Raw genomic sequence first — 17,060 nt, 5'->3', positions numbered from 1 at the left:
CTCGCATTATCTAAGTGTGGGGAGGTCTCCCTCCCCAAGTCACCATCCAACACAACATTCAAGTGGGTAAAATTCTTATCCCTAAGCTTTACTTTCTCACTTGAATATGGTTTAATTGAAAAAGATGGTCAGCTTAGAGCTCTTTGTGGAATTAAGAGTAAAAGGGAGTTGTGTAGTGGTTGGAGGTTTGGGGAATTAGACTGATCAAGGTCAAAACCTCAAAGTATAGGGACTATGATTGGATGAATGCTACTTTAAATGGGTCTAGGAAGAAGACTTGGTGTACTCAAGAGAATTCTATGTATCAACCACCCGGATGGAAGAATCTTGACAATCAACTAGAAGATGGGTGTGAGAACAAGATATGGGATCCTGGAGCGAAGCATGTAGACCAACTATGGGAGCTCATATCCTGGGTAGAACTTTGCCCAAGCATGATGAATTTGGTTGGAATTTCTGTCAACCATTTGAAGAACAATGATCCTTGGAGATTCAAGGATGAGTACAAGCATAAGCCACAATGAGAGTTACTATTCAGGAGGCTGAAGCCCCTGATTTTACAATGCAACCGTTTCAAGCGCATCACCCAGCAGTGGCTACAGATTTTGAAATAAAGACTGCATTGCTCAACTTGATGCCTAAGTTTCATGGCTTACCAGCTCAAGAGCCTATCAAGCACCTTAGGGACTTCCAAGTAGCCTGTTCTACTGTCAGGCGTGATGGTGCAGATGAAACTTCTATTCTATTAAAAGCCTTCCCATTCTCTCTTGAGGGAAAGGTGAGAGAGTGGTACTACACTCAACCCGCAGCAATTGTTTCTGACTGGGATACGCTTAGAAGAGAATTTTTGGAAAAATTCTTTCCAGCTGAAGTTACTGATAAACTGAGGAAAGACATTTCCATAATTGTTCAAGACGAATCCGAGACTCTCTACAAATACTGGGAGCGCTTCAATAACCTTCTGGAAGCATGCCCCCACCATATGATTGACAAGATAGTGTTGCTCGGCTACGTCACATAGGGCATGAGGCCCCAAGATAAGACCACATTGGAAAGTGCTAGCAATGGGTCTATGAAAAAGTACAAGACCACTGATGAGGCATGACAATTGATCAGCGACTTGGCTGAATCTACTAGGAATCACAGACAGAAATAAGGCCGGTCAAAAGCTGTTGCAGAGGTATCTTCTAGCAAGGAGACTACCGCTCTGACTCAGAGTATATGTGAAATGACCAACTTACTAAAGCAGATGCAGTTGAATCAACAACAAGCGCAGCAAAGCCAACAGCAAGTCCCACAGAGAGTGTGCGGGATCTGTGCTGACTATAGCCATTATACTGATGAATTTCCACAGCTCCAGTAGGAAGACAACACTGTGGCAACCACTCATAACTTCTATGACCGCCCCAACCAAGGATACAATCAAGGTGGCAGCTCCAACCAAGGTTGGAGAGATAATTCTAACTAGAGCTGGAGGGACAACAATAACAGAAGAGGCAGAGACAATCAAGGATATCAGAAGTGGAATAATAACAACAACAGGCAGCAGAACCAGAACCAGCCTTACAGAGTACCTCACCTGAGGCAATCCCAAGGACCACAGCACAACCAACAACAAGTTCCGCAGATCACTCAATCTAATTCCTCTCCGAGTGAAGAGACGCTTCAATCCATTGCACAAGGACAAAGGAACATGGCAAGTTCACTTAACGGCCTAGCATCCGCTATACAAGCTCTCATCTCTCAGCTGGCATCACCCAATACTTCAAATACTCAACCTGCAAGCTCTAGTGGGATTCCTTCTCAACCCTTACCCAATCCAAAGGGTGGCATTAATGCCATCACCTTAAGGTCTGGAACCACACTGCAAGAGAGGAATCAGGAGGAGCCAATCCCATCAGAACACGCCTCAGCTGAAGAGGTGGTGGAAGTAGAGGATACTGAAGAGGAAGAGGAGATACAAGACATGGTTGAAGAAGAAGAAGCTCAACCACAGAAGGAAGCACCAAAAGATGCAGACACTACAGAAAACTTCCTTCCTATTCCATTTCCACAAATTGCAAGGAAGCCTAGAAAGCGGATGGAACTTGATCCCAAAATGGTAGAAATATTCAAAAAGGTTGAGGTAACTGTTCCCCTTTTTGATGTTATTCAGCAGGTACCTAAATACGCAAAGTTTCTAAAAGACTTGTGCATACATAAAGACAAAATTAATGAATTAGAAACTATTCCTTTAGGAAGTTCTATATCTGCTTTAATGGGAGGTATACCTGAAAAGTGTAGTGATCCAGGTCCATGTATGGTTAACTGTATTATTGGAGGTGTGATATTTTCTGACTGCATGTGTGATTTAGAAGCATGTGTTAGTATAATGCCTTTGTCTATATATGATACTTTGAGGCTCCCTCCCTTAAAAAGGTCGGCAGCTCGTTTTGTGTTAGCAGATAAAAGCATTATTACAGTGGTTGGAATTGCTGAAGATGTATTAGTGAGCATTAATGGGCTCACATTCCCCATTGACTTTTATATCCTGGAAATGCCCCCTAATGACTCAGGAAGGCCATCATCAATCCTGCTTGGAAGACCATTCCTGAAGACTTCAAAGTTCAAGCTGGACGCATTTTTCAGAACTTATTCTTTTGAAATAGATGGCACAATAGTGAAATTCAGTTTACATGGAGCTATAGAGCACCCTCTAGATGATCTTTCTATCTCCCAGTGTGACATCATAGATGAAACCGTAGCTGAAGTTCACTAGGAGGAATTAGAAGAGAAATACACAGGACAAGGTCCAAGTGTGGGGACACTTTCAGAAGACAATGAGGGCACTTTGCCATTATCACCAGCCCCAGATAATCCAGAGCTTGACCATGAGCAGAAATTGGAATTAAAGCCTCTCCCTCCACACCTCAAGTATGCTTACCTTGAGGACAAGCAGAAGTTTCCAGTTATCATTGCAAGGGAACTCACTTCCCAACAAGAAGAACAGCTACTCAGTGTGCTGAGGAAACACACGAAAGCAATTGGATGGAGCCTGGCGGATATAGTAGGCATCAACCCTCAAGTTTGTGAGCACAGAATATTCCTAGAAGAGGGAGAAAAGCCTGTCCATCAACCTCAGAGAAGACTGAATCCCACCATCTTAGAAGTTGTCAAGAAAGAAGTGACCAGGCTACTTGAAGCAGATACCATTTACCCCATCTCAGATAGCGAATGGGTCAGTCCAGTACAAGTGGTGCCCAAGAAGTCTGGAATCACAACAGTAAGAAATGAGCATGGAGAGCTTCTAACAACTAGAGTGCAGAATTCATGGAGAGTTTGCATTGACTATAGGCGTCTTAACCAAGCCACTCGCAAGGATCATTACCCCTTGCCATTCACTGATCAGATGCTTGATCACTGGTACACAAAATTGTGATCATCAACAATGGCGCCAAAGACTTGGAGCTCTCAAATGTGAATCACACTTTGTCACAATTCCGCACAACTAACCAGCAAGTGCACTGGGTCGTCCAAGTAATACCTTACGTGAGTAAGGGTTGATCCCACGGAGACTGTCGGCTTGAAGCAAGCTATGGTTATCTTGTAAATCTCAGTCAGGCATATTCAAATGGTTATGGAAGATTGATAATTAAAAGATGAATAAAACATAAAATAAAGATAGAGATAGAGATACTTATGTAATTCATTGGTAGGAATTTCAGATAAGCATATGAAGATGCTTTGTTCCTCCTAAACCTCTGCTTTCCTATTGCCTTCTTCCAATCATTAATATTCCTTTCCATGGCAAGCTTTATGTTGGGCATCACCGTTGTCAATGGCTACTTCCCGTCCTCTCAGTGAAAATGTTCTACGCACGCTGTCACTGCACGGCTAATCATCTGTCGGTTCTCGATCATGTTGGAATAGGATCCATTGATCCTTTTGCGTCTGTCACATGCCCAACACTCGCGAGTTTGAAGCTCGTTATAGTCATCCCTTCCCAGATCCTACTCAGAATACCACAGACAAGGTTTAGACGTCCCGGATCTCAGGAATGGCTGCCAATAATTCTAGCCTATACCACGAAGGTTCTAATCTTAGATTAGAAACCCAAGAGATACACATTCAAGCTTGTTTGCATGTAGAATGGAAGTGGTTGTCAGGCACGCATTCATAGGTGAGAATGGTGATGAGTGTCACATAATCATCACATTCATCATGTTCTTGTGTGCGAATGAATATCTTAGAGAAGAAGTAGGCATGAATTGAATAGAAAAACAGTAGTACTTTGCATTAATTCATGAAGAACAGCAGAGCTCCACACCTTAATCTATGGTGTGTAGAAACTCCACCGTTGAAAATACAAAAGTGATAATGGTGGTCATTGGCTTCGGCCCCAGAGAGGGAACTTGAAGAACCAAGATGAAAATACAATAGTAAAAGGTCTTATTTATAGAAAAGTTGTAGCCTAGGGTTTACAGAAATAAGTAATTAATGCAGAAATCTTCTTCCGGGGCCACTTGGTGTGTGCTTGGACTGAGCATTGAAGCTTCCATGTGTAGAGACTTTTCTTGGAGTTAAATGCCAGCTTTTATGGCAGTTTGGGCGTTTAACTCTAGCTTTTATGCCAGTTCTGGCATTTTGACGCCAGAATTTCTATGCTGACTTGGAATGCCGGTTTGGGCCATTAAATCTTGGGCAAAGTATAGACTATTATATATTTCTAAAAAGCCCAGGATGTCTAATTTCCAACGTAATTAAGAGCGCTCCAATTGAGTTTCTGTAGCTCCAGAAAATCCACTTCGAGTGCAGGAAGGTCAGAATCCAACAGCATCTGCAGTCCTTTTTCAGCCTCTGAATCAGATTTTTGCTCAGGTCCCTCAATTTCAGCCAGAAAATACCTGAAATCACAGAAAAATACACAAACTCATAGTAAAGTCCAGAAAAGTGAATTTTAAATAAAAAATAATAGAAATATAATAAAAACGAACTAAAATATATTAAAAACATACTAAAAATAATGCCAAAAAGCGTATAAATTATCCGCTCATCACAACACCAAACTTAAATTGTTGCTTGTCCCCAAGCAACTAAAAATCAAATAGGATAAAAAGAAGAGAATATACAATGAATTCCAAAAATATCTATGAAGATCAGTCTTAATTAGATGAGTGGGGCAATTAGCTTTTTGCTTCTGAATAGTTTTGGCATCTCACTTTATCCTTTGAAGTTCAGAATGATTGGCTTCTATAGGAACTCAAAATCCAGATAGTGTTATTGATTCTCCTAGTTAAGTATGTTGATTCTTGAACACAGCTACTTTATGAGTCTTGGCCATGACCCTAAGCATTTTGTTTTCCAGTATTCCCACCGGATACATAAATGCCACAGACACATAACTGGGTGAACCTTTTCAGATTGTGACTCAGCTTTTCTAGAGTCCCCAATTAGAAGTGTCCAAAGCTCTTAAGCACACTCTTTTTTTACTTTGGACCACGACTTTAACCGCTTAGTCTCAAGTTTTCACTTGACACCTTCACGCCACAAGCACATGGTTAGGGATAGCTTGGTTTAGCCGCTTAGGCCAGGATTTTATTCCTGTGGGCCCTCCTATCCACTGATGCTCAAAGCCTTGGATCCTTTTTATTTTACCCTTGCCTTTTGGTTTAAAGGGCTATTGGCTTTTTTTGCTTGCTTTTTTCTTTTTCTTTTTCTCTCTTTTTTTTCGCATATATATATTTTTGCAAGCTTTTTACTGCTTTTTCTTGCTTCAAGAATCAATTTTATGATTTTTCAGATTATCAAATAACATTTCTCCTTTTTCCATTATTCTTTCAGGAGCCAACAATTTTAACATTCTTTAAACAACAAATTCAAAAATATGCACTGTTCAAGTATTCATTCAGAAAAACAATAGTATTGCCACCACATCAAAATAATTAAATTGTTTTAAAATTCGAAATTCATGTACTTCTTTTTCTTTTTCAATTAAAAACATTTTCCATTTAAGAAAGGTGATGGATTCATTTTCATAGCTTTAAGGCATAGACACTTAGACACTAGTGATCATGTAATAAAGACACAAGCATAAATACACATAAAGCATAAAAATTCGAAAAATAGAAAATAAAGAACAAGGAGATTAAAGAACGGGTCCACCTTAGTGATGGCGGCTTGTTCTTCCTCTTGAAGATCTAATGGAGTGCTTAAGCTCCTCAATGTCTCTTCCTTGCCTTTGTTGCTCCTCTCTCATGACTCTTTGGTCTTCTCTAATTTCATGGAGGAAGATGGAATGCTCTTGGTGCTCCACCCTTAGTTGTCCCATGTTGGAACTTAATTCTCCTAGGGAGGTGTTGATTTGCTCCCAATAGTTTTGTGGAGGAAAATGCATCCCTTGAGGAATCTCAGGGATTTCATGATGAGGAATTTCCTCATGTCCATGATGAGGTTCTCTTATTTGCTCCATCCTTTTCTTAGTGATGGGCTTATCCTCATCAATGAGGATGTCTTCCTCTATGTCAATTCCAGCTGAATTGCAGAGGTGACAAATGAGGTGAGGGAAGGCTAACCTTGCCAAAGTAGAGGGCTTGTCCGTCACCTTGTAGAGTTCTTGGGAGATAACCTCATGAACTTATACTTCCTTTCTAGTCATGATGCTATGAATCATGATGGCTCGGTCTATAGTAACTTCAGACCGGTTGCTAGTGGGAATGATTGAGCCTTGGATAAACTCCAACCATCTCCTAGCCACGGGCTTGAGGTCATGCCTTCTTAGTTGAACCGGCTTCCCTCTCGAATCTCTTTTCCATTGAGCGCCCTCTTCACAAATGTCTATGAGGACTTGGTCTAACCTTTGATCAAAGTTGACCCTTCTAGTGTAGGGGTGTGCATCTTCTTGCATCATGGGCAAGTTGAATGCCAACCTTACATTCTCCGGACTAAAATCTAAGCATTTCTCCCGAACCATTGTAAGCCAATTCTTTGGGTCCGGGTTCACACTTTGATCATGGTTCTTGGTGATCCATGCATTGGCATAGAACTCTTGAACCATTAATATTTCGACTTGTTGAATGGGGTTGGTGAGAACTTCCCAACTTTTTCTTCGAATCTCATGTCGGATATCCGGATAATCATTCTTTTTGAGCTTAAAAGGGACCTCGGGGATCACCTTCTTCTTGGCCACAACTTCATAGAAGTGGTCTTGATGCATCCTTGAGATGAATCTCTCAATCTCCCATGACTCGGAGGTGGAAGCTTTTGCCTTCCCTTTCCTCTTTCTAGAGGTTTCTCCAGCCTTAGGTGCCATAAATGGTTATGGAAAAATAAAAAACAACGCTTTTACCACACTAAACTTAGAAGGTTTGCTCCTTCTCGAGCAAAAGAAGAAAGAAGAGAGTAGAAGAAGAAGAAATAGAGGAAATGGAGGGGCTTAATGTTTCGGCCAAGGGGGAGAAGTAGTGTGTATGTTGTGTGAAAATGAAGGAGTGAAGATGGGTTTATATAGGAGTGGAGAGGGGGGTATGGTTCGGCCATTATGAGTGGGTTTGGGTGGGAAAGTGGTTTGAATTTGAATGGTGAGGTAGGTGGGGTTTTATGAAGGATGGATGTGAGTAGTGAAGAGAATGGTGGGATTTGATAGGTGAGGGATTTTTGGGGAAGAGGTATTGAGGTGATTGGTGAATGGATGAAGAAGAGAGAGAGAGGTGGGGTAGGTGGGGATCCTGTAGGGTCCACAGATCTTGAGGTGTCAAGGATATCTCATCCCTGCACCAAGTGGCGTGCAAAAATGCCCCTTTCTGCCAATCCTGGCATTAAACGCCAGGCTGCTGCCCATTTCTGGCGTTTAACACCAGCTTCTTGCCCATTCCTGGCGTTAAACGCCAGTCTGGTGCCCATTTCTGGCGTTAAACGCCTAGAATGGTGCCAGACTGGGCGTTTAACACCCATTCTGCTACCCTTACTGGCGTTTAAATGCCAGTAAGTTTCTCCTCCAGGGTGTTCTGTTTTTAATACTGTTTTTCCTTCTGTTTGCTTTTTCAATTGTTTTTTTTGTGACTTCACATGATCATCAACCTACAGAAAACATAAAATAACAAAAGAAAATAGAAATTTAACATAGATAATTAAAGATTGGGTTGCCTCCCAACAAGCGCTTCTTTAATGTCAATAGCTTGACAATGGGCTCTCATGGAGCCTCACAGATGTTTATAGCAATGTTAGAACTTTCCAACACCAAACTTAGGGTTTGAATGTGGGGGTACAACACCAAACTTAAAGTTTGGTTGTGGCCTCCCAACACCAAACTTAGAGTTTGACTGTGGGGGCTCTGTCTGACTTTGTATTGAGAGAAGCTCTTCATGCTTCCTCTCCATGGTTATAGAGGGATATCCTTGAGCTTTAAACACAAGGGAGTCTTCATTCACTTGAATGATTAATTCTCCTCTGTCAACATCAATTACAGCTTTTGCTGTGGCTAGGAAGGGTCTGCCAAGGATGATGGATTCATCCATACACTTCCCAGTCTCTAGTATTATGAAATCAGCAGGGATTTAGTGGCCTTCAACCTTTACCAAGACATCCTCTACAAGTCCATAAGCCTGTTTCCTTGAATTGTCTACCATCTCTAGTGAGATTCTTGCAGCTTGTACCTTAATGATCCCTAGCTTCTCCATTAAAGAGAGAGGCATGAGGTTTATGCTTGACCCTAGGTCACACAGAGCCTTTTCAAAGGTCATGGTGCCTATAGTACAAGGTATTGAGAACTTTCCAGGATCTTGTCTCTTCAGAGGTAATTTCTGCCTAGTCAAGTCATCCAGTTCTTTGGTGAGCAAGGGGGGTTCATCCTCCCAAGTCTCATTACCAAATAACTTGGCATTTAGTTTTATGATTGCTCCAAGGTACTTAGCAACTTGCTCTTCAGTAACATCTTCATCTTCTTCAGAGGAAGAATACTCATCAGAGCTCATGAATGGCAGAAGTAAATTCAATGGAATCTCTATGGTCTCAGTGTGAGCCTCAGATTCCCATGGTTCCTCAGATTCCTTGGAGGCCAGTGGACGTTCAGTGAGGTCTTCCTTAGTGGAGATCACTGCCTCTTCCTCCTCTCCAGGTTCGGCCATGTGAGACATGTTTATGGCCTTGCACTCTCTGATGCACGGAAACTTGTCTCTCAACAATTTTCTTTCGGCAAGTATACCGAATTGTCGTCAAGTAAAAACTCACAATAGAGTGAGGTCGAATCCCATAGGGATTGATTGGTCAAAAAACTTTAATTAGAGGAATGTTCTAGTTGAGCAAAGCAGAATTTGGTTTGAGAGTTGTAGGAAATTAAATGGCGGGAAAGTAAATAGCAGAAAATGTAAATGCTGAAAGTAAAGAGCTGAAAATAAATGACAGAAAGTAAATTGCAGAATCTTAAATGGGAATGGGGAAGATGCTCATAAAAGTAAATTGCAAAAATTAAAGAGAATGGATAAGATCAGAAATGGGGAATTCATTTTCACCTTTTCCTCAAACAATGCGTTCATTGATCTCCTTGGCAATCTTAAGTGATCAAATTACAATTCCTTGTAATTTAATCTCTCAAATCTTGATCAATAGCCAATTCCTTGGTCAATTGCTCATGAGAAGAGATGAATTATGGTCACTGATTATACCACATGCATTCCCACATTAAGTGTTGGTAGAATTATAGTCACCATATCCTTCCAACCCCAATTTGGTCCAACATGAGAAAGCATTTCTAGCATGATCTCTTCATTCCTCTTCCAAGGTTCAGAAGAGATCCAAGTATGAATAGCTTCTTTTCCAAGATAACTATCCAATTGGATGAAGATTGAAAGCTTTCTAGTAAAATCAAGAGAAAAGATAGAAGAAGAATATTGAAAACTAATATTGATCCATCAAATTAAAATAGAGCTCCCTAACCCAATGAAGGGGGTTTAGTTGTTCATAGCTCTGGAAATGGAAAACAAAGATGGAAGATACATTCTGAAAAACAAACTAGAAGTGCAGAGTAAAATACAAAGAGTAGTTCTCAAATTTCCAACTCCCCAAAAAAAGCTCCTCATCTAATTCAAAACTATCCCTATATATACTACTCTTCTGATCTTCTAGTTGGTTCTTCAAGTCTTGGATATGGGCCTTTGGATTTTGAGTTTGAAGCAGTTATCCTCTTCAGTGGGCTTAGCTTTACTTGTAGAGAGAAAGTGTGAAGTAGGCAGGGTATTTAGCTCAGGACGTTAGTGGCGTTAACGTTAAGTGAGAGTGTGGGTTCGAGAACGTTAGTGACAATCACCTTTTTCACTAACGTTCCTAACACAGGGATGATCTACGTTAACTTCAATGTTAGTGGCACCAACGTGACCACTAACGTTGCCTCTTGGTCCTTCGCATACGTTATTGGGACTCACCTTTTCCAATAACGTTAAGAGTCCACTCTTCCCACTACGTTAGAGTCCACGTTAACTTAGTTAACGTGGCTCTTAATGTAGGCTTGCCAATCCTTCGAGAATGTTAGTGACACTTACCTTTGTCATTAACATTCCAAGATGCCCCTACTTCCCACGTTAGAATCCACGTTAACTAAGTTAACGTGGCTTCTAACGTGGTGATGATAGCCATCTCCAACGTTAGTGACAAAGGTGAGTGTCACTAACGTTGGCTCATCATCCTTTCCTCCACGTTAGCTTCGATGTTAACTAAGTTAAAGTGGGAGTTAACGTGGCTCATAGTGGCTCATTGTGGCTCATTCCAACGTTAGTGACAAAGGTGAGTGTTACTAACGTTGGCGATTATTTGCTTTCTCCACGTTAGCTTCCACGTTAACTAAGTTAACGTGGGAGTTAACATTGCTCAAAGTGGCTTAGTCCAACGTTAGTGACAAAGGTGAGTGTCACTAACGTTGGCCATTCTTTTGCTTCCCAACGTTAGAGTCCACGTTAACTAAGTTAACGTGGCCCTTAACGTTGCCAATATGAGCTTGGTCCAACGTTAGTGACAAAGGTGAGTGTCACTAACGTTGGCTCCACTTTCTTCTTCCACGTTAGAGTTCACGTTAACTTAGTTAACGTGACTCTTAACGTGGGCTATGATGGCTTCAAGGACGTTATTGGCGATTACTTTTCTCATTAACATTGCAAGCTAGCTCCCATTCCACGTTAGTGGTCACGTTAGTTAGACTAACGTGGCTGCTAACGTGGTTCTCTCTTGCTTCCTTTGTCTTGAAATCAAGCAATAAAGTGCATCAAAGTTCTAATCCTCATCATGAGACATGCATCATCCAATTTGTCATTTAATTAATGCAAAATTCTCATGAAATCATATAAAATGCATCATGCTTGCTTGAATCAAGATGTAAGTGAAATTTTACCCAAAACTTGCTTATTTCCTAAGAAAATACATGAAACTACCCTAAAACAGTAAAGAAAAGGTCAGTGAAACTGGCCAAAATGCCCTGGCATCACAACACCAAACTTAAAGCTTGCTTGTCCCTAAGCAAGTACTGGAACAAGAGAATGATGAATGAAATGCCAAGAGAAATGAGTCATTATTGTGGAAGTCATGTCCTTGGTTTTATGGTGGTTTCATGCATAGCAACTTAGGTTCATTCCTTCACTGGTTTTCAGACCTTTATCATGTCCTGGAATACCCACTTGACTGCACCTTATGAAACTTTTATTCATTGATCCTTTTTGTCATTTCAGGGCTTATTTGTGTTCTTAGACTAGGTGCTCTGTGAGGGGGCGACTCTTTAAGATAAGCTTTCAGCCAGCACTCCCGAACCAGTTGGTTCAAGGTGCTAGGTGTTAAGACACCCCTAAGGACTTACTCCCTCAAGTCTCTTTCCCCCATACATACAGACCACAGGCACATGGTTTGTTATTTTCTTTTCTTGAGACCTTGGTGTCCAGCACCTCTTTGGGTTTCTAAGCGTTCTGTAGCAAAGGTTACTCTTGATAGTGGACTTTCAGCTGATAATCCCGAGTTAGTTAACCCAAGTTACCAAGTGATAAGGCACCCCTAAGAGCTTATTCATCCAAGTAAATCCCTTACACAGGAACATCACAGACACTTGCCTCAAGATTCAAACCCTTGGTGCCTAGCCTTATTTCTTACTCTTTTTCTTTTATTCTTTAACTTTCATTTTTTTCTTTCCCTTTTTCTTATTCGGATCTTATTATTTAGCTAGTCTCATAGGGTGTGTTTCAAGCATATAATTCAGGACAGATAGTTGCCTTCCCACCTTATTGGTGAACCAACTTAGCTAATCTATTACCACACCACAAAATCAGGGACTTACTCCACAATATGAACTCCCCTCTGGTCTTTGATAACACACATTCTCTTTTTATTTGATTAAAAAGGAGACAAGCATACAAGTAAGCAAGGTGAAGATGTAGCAGGTATCGTGGACAACACTCATATGACAAAAGCAATAAAAACAAACATTAAATTCTAATGATTTAAACTAATGAGTAACTATTAATCAAGGGCACCTTGGGACTTCTAATATTTTTTTTAGCATTTTAAGTATATGGAATTAAGTAACAATACAACCTTCGAGTGATGGTTTCTAGCTGTCCCCTTGTTGTCATCATCCATGGTTTTTGCTCCTTCACTTCCTTGGATGATGGTGCACCATTTCCTCAGAAGGCTCATGCAAAGTTATTGGAAGTTGCTTGTTCCCAAAGCACTTGAGAAATAGTTAGCTTGCATGTATGCTTGTGAATTTCTGAACTTAATTTAGTGTGTGAACACCAAACTTAGTTCCTTGCCTAGTACAACAGATTGCATACTTGCAGAGAGCCTCATACGTTGTTATTAACTAAGCAACTATTAACTAAAGACTAAACTACTGCTAAGTGGTTCCCTTGATTAGTTGGAGCTAGCATTTTGCCATTGGAGTGTAGTGTGATTCTAACTAATATCTTCGGTGGAACACCAAACTTAGAATTACACTTTCACTCTTGGATTGTTTTGGTGTGAAACACCAAACTTAGCTCCTTGTAATACAGGAAAAACAACTTGTGGTCTTTATTCAAATGACGATGAAAGAAACTACCTTAGGTTGGGTTGCCTCCCAACAAAGCGCTCTTTTAGTGTCGCTAGCTTGACGATCCTTCCATTACTTGAGATGATACTTCACTTTGGGGTTTTCCCCCATGTTGCCCATATAGTGTTTGAATCTTTGTCCATTCACAGTGAAAGTCCTCTCAGAACTTTCATCCATGATTTTTATGTATCCATATGGGGGGACTTTTGTGACAAGAAAGGGTCCTGACCACCTTGATTTGAGTTTTCCTGGGAACAGTCTCAATTTGGAGTTGTAGAGGAGTACTTGCTGCCCTTTTGCGAAACTCCTGGGTGCCAGATGGAGGTCATGCCTTCTTTTCGCCTTTTCTTTATAAATCTTGACATTTTCATAGGCTTCAGATCTAAATTCCTCCATCTCTTGCAGCTGCAGAATCCTCTTTGCACCAGCAGCAATGCTGTCAAAATTTAGTATCTTGAGAGCCCATAGAGCTTTGTGTTCCAGCTCCAGTGGTAGGTGACAAGCTTTTCCATACACCAGTTGATATAGGGACATCCCGAGTGGTGTTTTGAATGCTGTTTTGTATGCCCAAATAGCGTCATCCAGCTTCTTCGACCAATCCTTTCTTGATGCTCCCACAGTCTTTTCCAAAATCCTTTTTAGCTCTCTGTTAGATATCTCAGTTTGCCCACTTGTTTGGGGATGGTAAGGCGTTGCAACCTTGTGTTTCACCCCGTATCGTAGGAGAAGAGCTTCTAGTGGTCTGTTACAAAAGTGGCTCCCTCCATCACTGATGAGTGCTCGTGGGACACCAAACCGGCTAAAGATATTCTTCCTGAGGAAGTTCATGACCACCTTGTTATCATTTGTTGGGGTTGCAATAGCCTCCACCCACTTGGAAACGTAGTCCACTGCCACCAAAATGTACTTGTTTGAATATGAGGTTGGGAATGGTCCCATGAAATCGATTCCCCATACATCAAAAAGTTCCAGTTCTAAGATGAAATTCTGTGGCATCTCATTTCTTCTGGGCAAGTTTCCAGCTCTTTGGCATTCATTGCAGTTCTTTACTAGTTCTTTGGCATCCTTGAAAAGGGTGGGCCAAAAGAATCCGCTTTGTAACACCTTGGCTATAGTTCTGTCCCCTCCAAAATGGCCTCCATAGCATGAGCCGTGGCAATTCCACAGGACCTCTCGTCCTTCTTCTTCTGAAACACATCTTCTCAGGATTCCATCTGAACACTTCTTGAAGAGATATGGCTCATACCAGACAAAATATTTTGCATCATTTATGAGCTTTCTTTTTTGATGTTTGTTGATCTCTGGAGGTAAAGCCCCAGTTGCCTTGATGTTGGCAATGTCTGCGAACCATGGTGCTTTGTGAACTGTCATCAACTGCTCATCCGGAAAGAGCTCATTTACACTTGTATCATGTGCTCCACCTTTATCATGAGGGATTCTGGATAGGTGATCTGCTACCTTGTTCTCCACTCTTTTCTTATCTCTAATTTCAATGTTGAATTCTTGCAACAATAAGATCCATATTATTAGTCTTGGTTTTGATTCTTGCTTGGCAAACAAATATTTAAGTGCTGTGTGATCTGTGAAAACAATCACTTTAGCACCAATGAGGTATGATCTAAATTTGTCAAATGCAAAAACTATTGCTAGCAACTCCTTTTCAGTAGTGGTATAATTTCTTTGAGTGTCATTGAGGACTTTGCTAGCATAGTAGATCACATGGACTAAGTTATCTTTCCTCTGTCCTAACACGGCCCCAACTGCAAAATCAGATGCATCACACATAAATTCAAAAGGTAGGTTCCAATCAGGTGGGAAAATGATAGGGGCAGAGGACAGCCTCTGTTTCAAATTTTCGAATGCTAGCATGCATTTTTCATCGAAGACAAATGGTGTATCAGATACAAGGAGATTGCTTAAGGGCTTGGCTATCTTCGAAAAATCTTTAATAAACCTCCTGTAAAAGCCAACATGCCCTAAAAAACTCCTAATTGCCTTGACATCACTGGGTGGGGGAAGTTTTTCAATAAGTTCCACCTTAGCTCTGTCGACCTCAATGCCTTGGTTAGAAACCTTATGGCCAAGGACTATTCCTTCAGTTACCATAAAGTGACATTTCTCCCAGTTCAGGACCAGATTGGTCTCTTGGCACCTTTTCAATACCAAGGCTAGGTGATTTTAAGCAACTAGGAAAGGAATCTCCGAATACCGAAAAATCATCCATAAAGACTTCAATGAATTTCTCTATCATATCCGAGAAGATAGATAGCATGCAGCGTTGGAAAGTTGCAGGCGCATTACATAGCCCAAATGGCATGCGCCTGTAAGCAAACACTCCATATGGGCAAGTAAATGAGGTTTTCTCTTGGTCTCTGGGATCAACCACTATTTGGTTATATCCTGAATAACCGTCAAGAAAACAATAGTATGAGTGTCCTGCGAGTCTTTCCAACATCTGATCCATGAATGGAAGGGGGAAATGATCTTTTCATGTAGCTTCATTTAGTTTTCTGTAGTCTATGCACATCTGCCATCCTGTGACGGTCCTGGTGGGGATTAGTTCGTTCCTCTCATTGGGAACTACAGTGATTCCTCCCTTTTTCAGAACAACATGCACAGGGCTGACCCAGGGGTTGTCTGAGATCGGGTAGATTACCCCTCCCTGCCACAACTTCATAACTTCCTTCTGTACCACTTCCTTCATGATTGGGTTCAGCCTCCTTTGGGATTGAATGGATGGTTTGGCATCATCTTCTAACAGTATTTTATGCATGCATATGGCCGAACTGATCCCTTTCAGGTCAGCGAGGGTCCATCCAATGGCATCTTTATGCTTTCGCAACACTTGGAGCAGTTCATTCTCTTGATCTTGGCTGAGGGATGAGTTTATGATCACTGGGTAGCTTTTATTCTCGCCTAAGTATGCATATTTGAGAGTGGGTGGCAGTGCCTTGAGTTCAAGTTTTGGTGCTTCTAACTTTTCATTCTCTTCCTTTGGTGCACCTTATATATGAATTTCTGCTATTGCGGCCTCTTCACTAGACGTTGATTCCTCCTCTATCAACCTTTCAGGTTCTTCTTCTTCAAAGCTCTTCTGCTCTGCATCTTCCAGTGAGTCCAACCTCATACATTCTCCCAATTGTTCTGGTGGGTAACTCATGGCCTTGAACACATTGAATGTCATCTTTTCATTGTGTAATCTCAGGGTGAGGTCACCTTTTTGGACATCAATGACAGCTCCAGCAGTAGCTAAGAACGGTCTTCCCAGGATGATGGAGGCCTTGGCTTCCTCCTACATGTCCAACACCACAAAGTCTGCTGGGAAGATGAAATCCCCCACCTTCACCAGCAAATCTTCTACTACACCATGAGGGAACTTGAACGATCGGTCTGCCAGTTGTAGGGCCATTTTTGTTGGCTTAGCCTCCTCAATCTTCATTTTTCTTATCATAGCTACTGACATCAGATTTATGCTGGCTCCTAGGTCACATAGAGCTTTCTCCACTGTGATCTCCCCTATAATACAAGGGATCTGGAAGCTCCCAGGATCCTTCAATTTCTGGGGTAGTTTATGCTGAATGATAGCACTACATTCTTCGGTTAGTATCACAGTTTCATTGCTCTTCCAACTTCTCTTCTTAGTCATCAATTACTTCAAGAACTTGGCATAGAGCGGCATTTGCTCTATTGCTTCAGCAAAGGGTATGTTAATCTGTAATTTCTTGAAGATTTCTAAAAATCTGGAGAACTGGCTGTCATCCCCCTTCTTCTTCAGTTATTGAAGATATGGGACTTTGGGAACATATGGCTTCAGCTCTCCTTCCTTTTGATGTGAGTTGGAGGTGGGGACTAGAACTTCATCTTGTTCCTCCTTCTTTCCAACTGAATCTTTCTCTTGTGGTTGCTTGGGAGTCTCCTTCAATTCTTTTCCACTTCTAAGGGTGATAGCCTGACACTCCTCCCTTTGGTTTGAGTCAGTATCGCTGCGAGGGTTGTGGCTGGGAATTTGCTTGAATAGGTAGCC

The sequence above is a fragment of the Arachis hypogaea genome, chromosome 12 (genome assembly GCF_003086295.3).
Source record: "Arachis hypogaea cultivar Tifrunner chromosome 12, arahy.Tifrunner.gnm2.J5K5, whole genome shotgun sequence".
Lineage (NCBI taxonomy): Eukaryota > Viridiplantae > Streptophyta > Magnoliopsida > Fabales > Fabaceae > Arachis > Arachis hypogaea.
The sequence above is the reverse complement of the archived record's forward strand: the minus strand, read 5'-3'. Positions refer to the sequence as shown.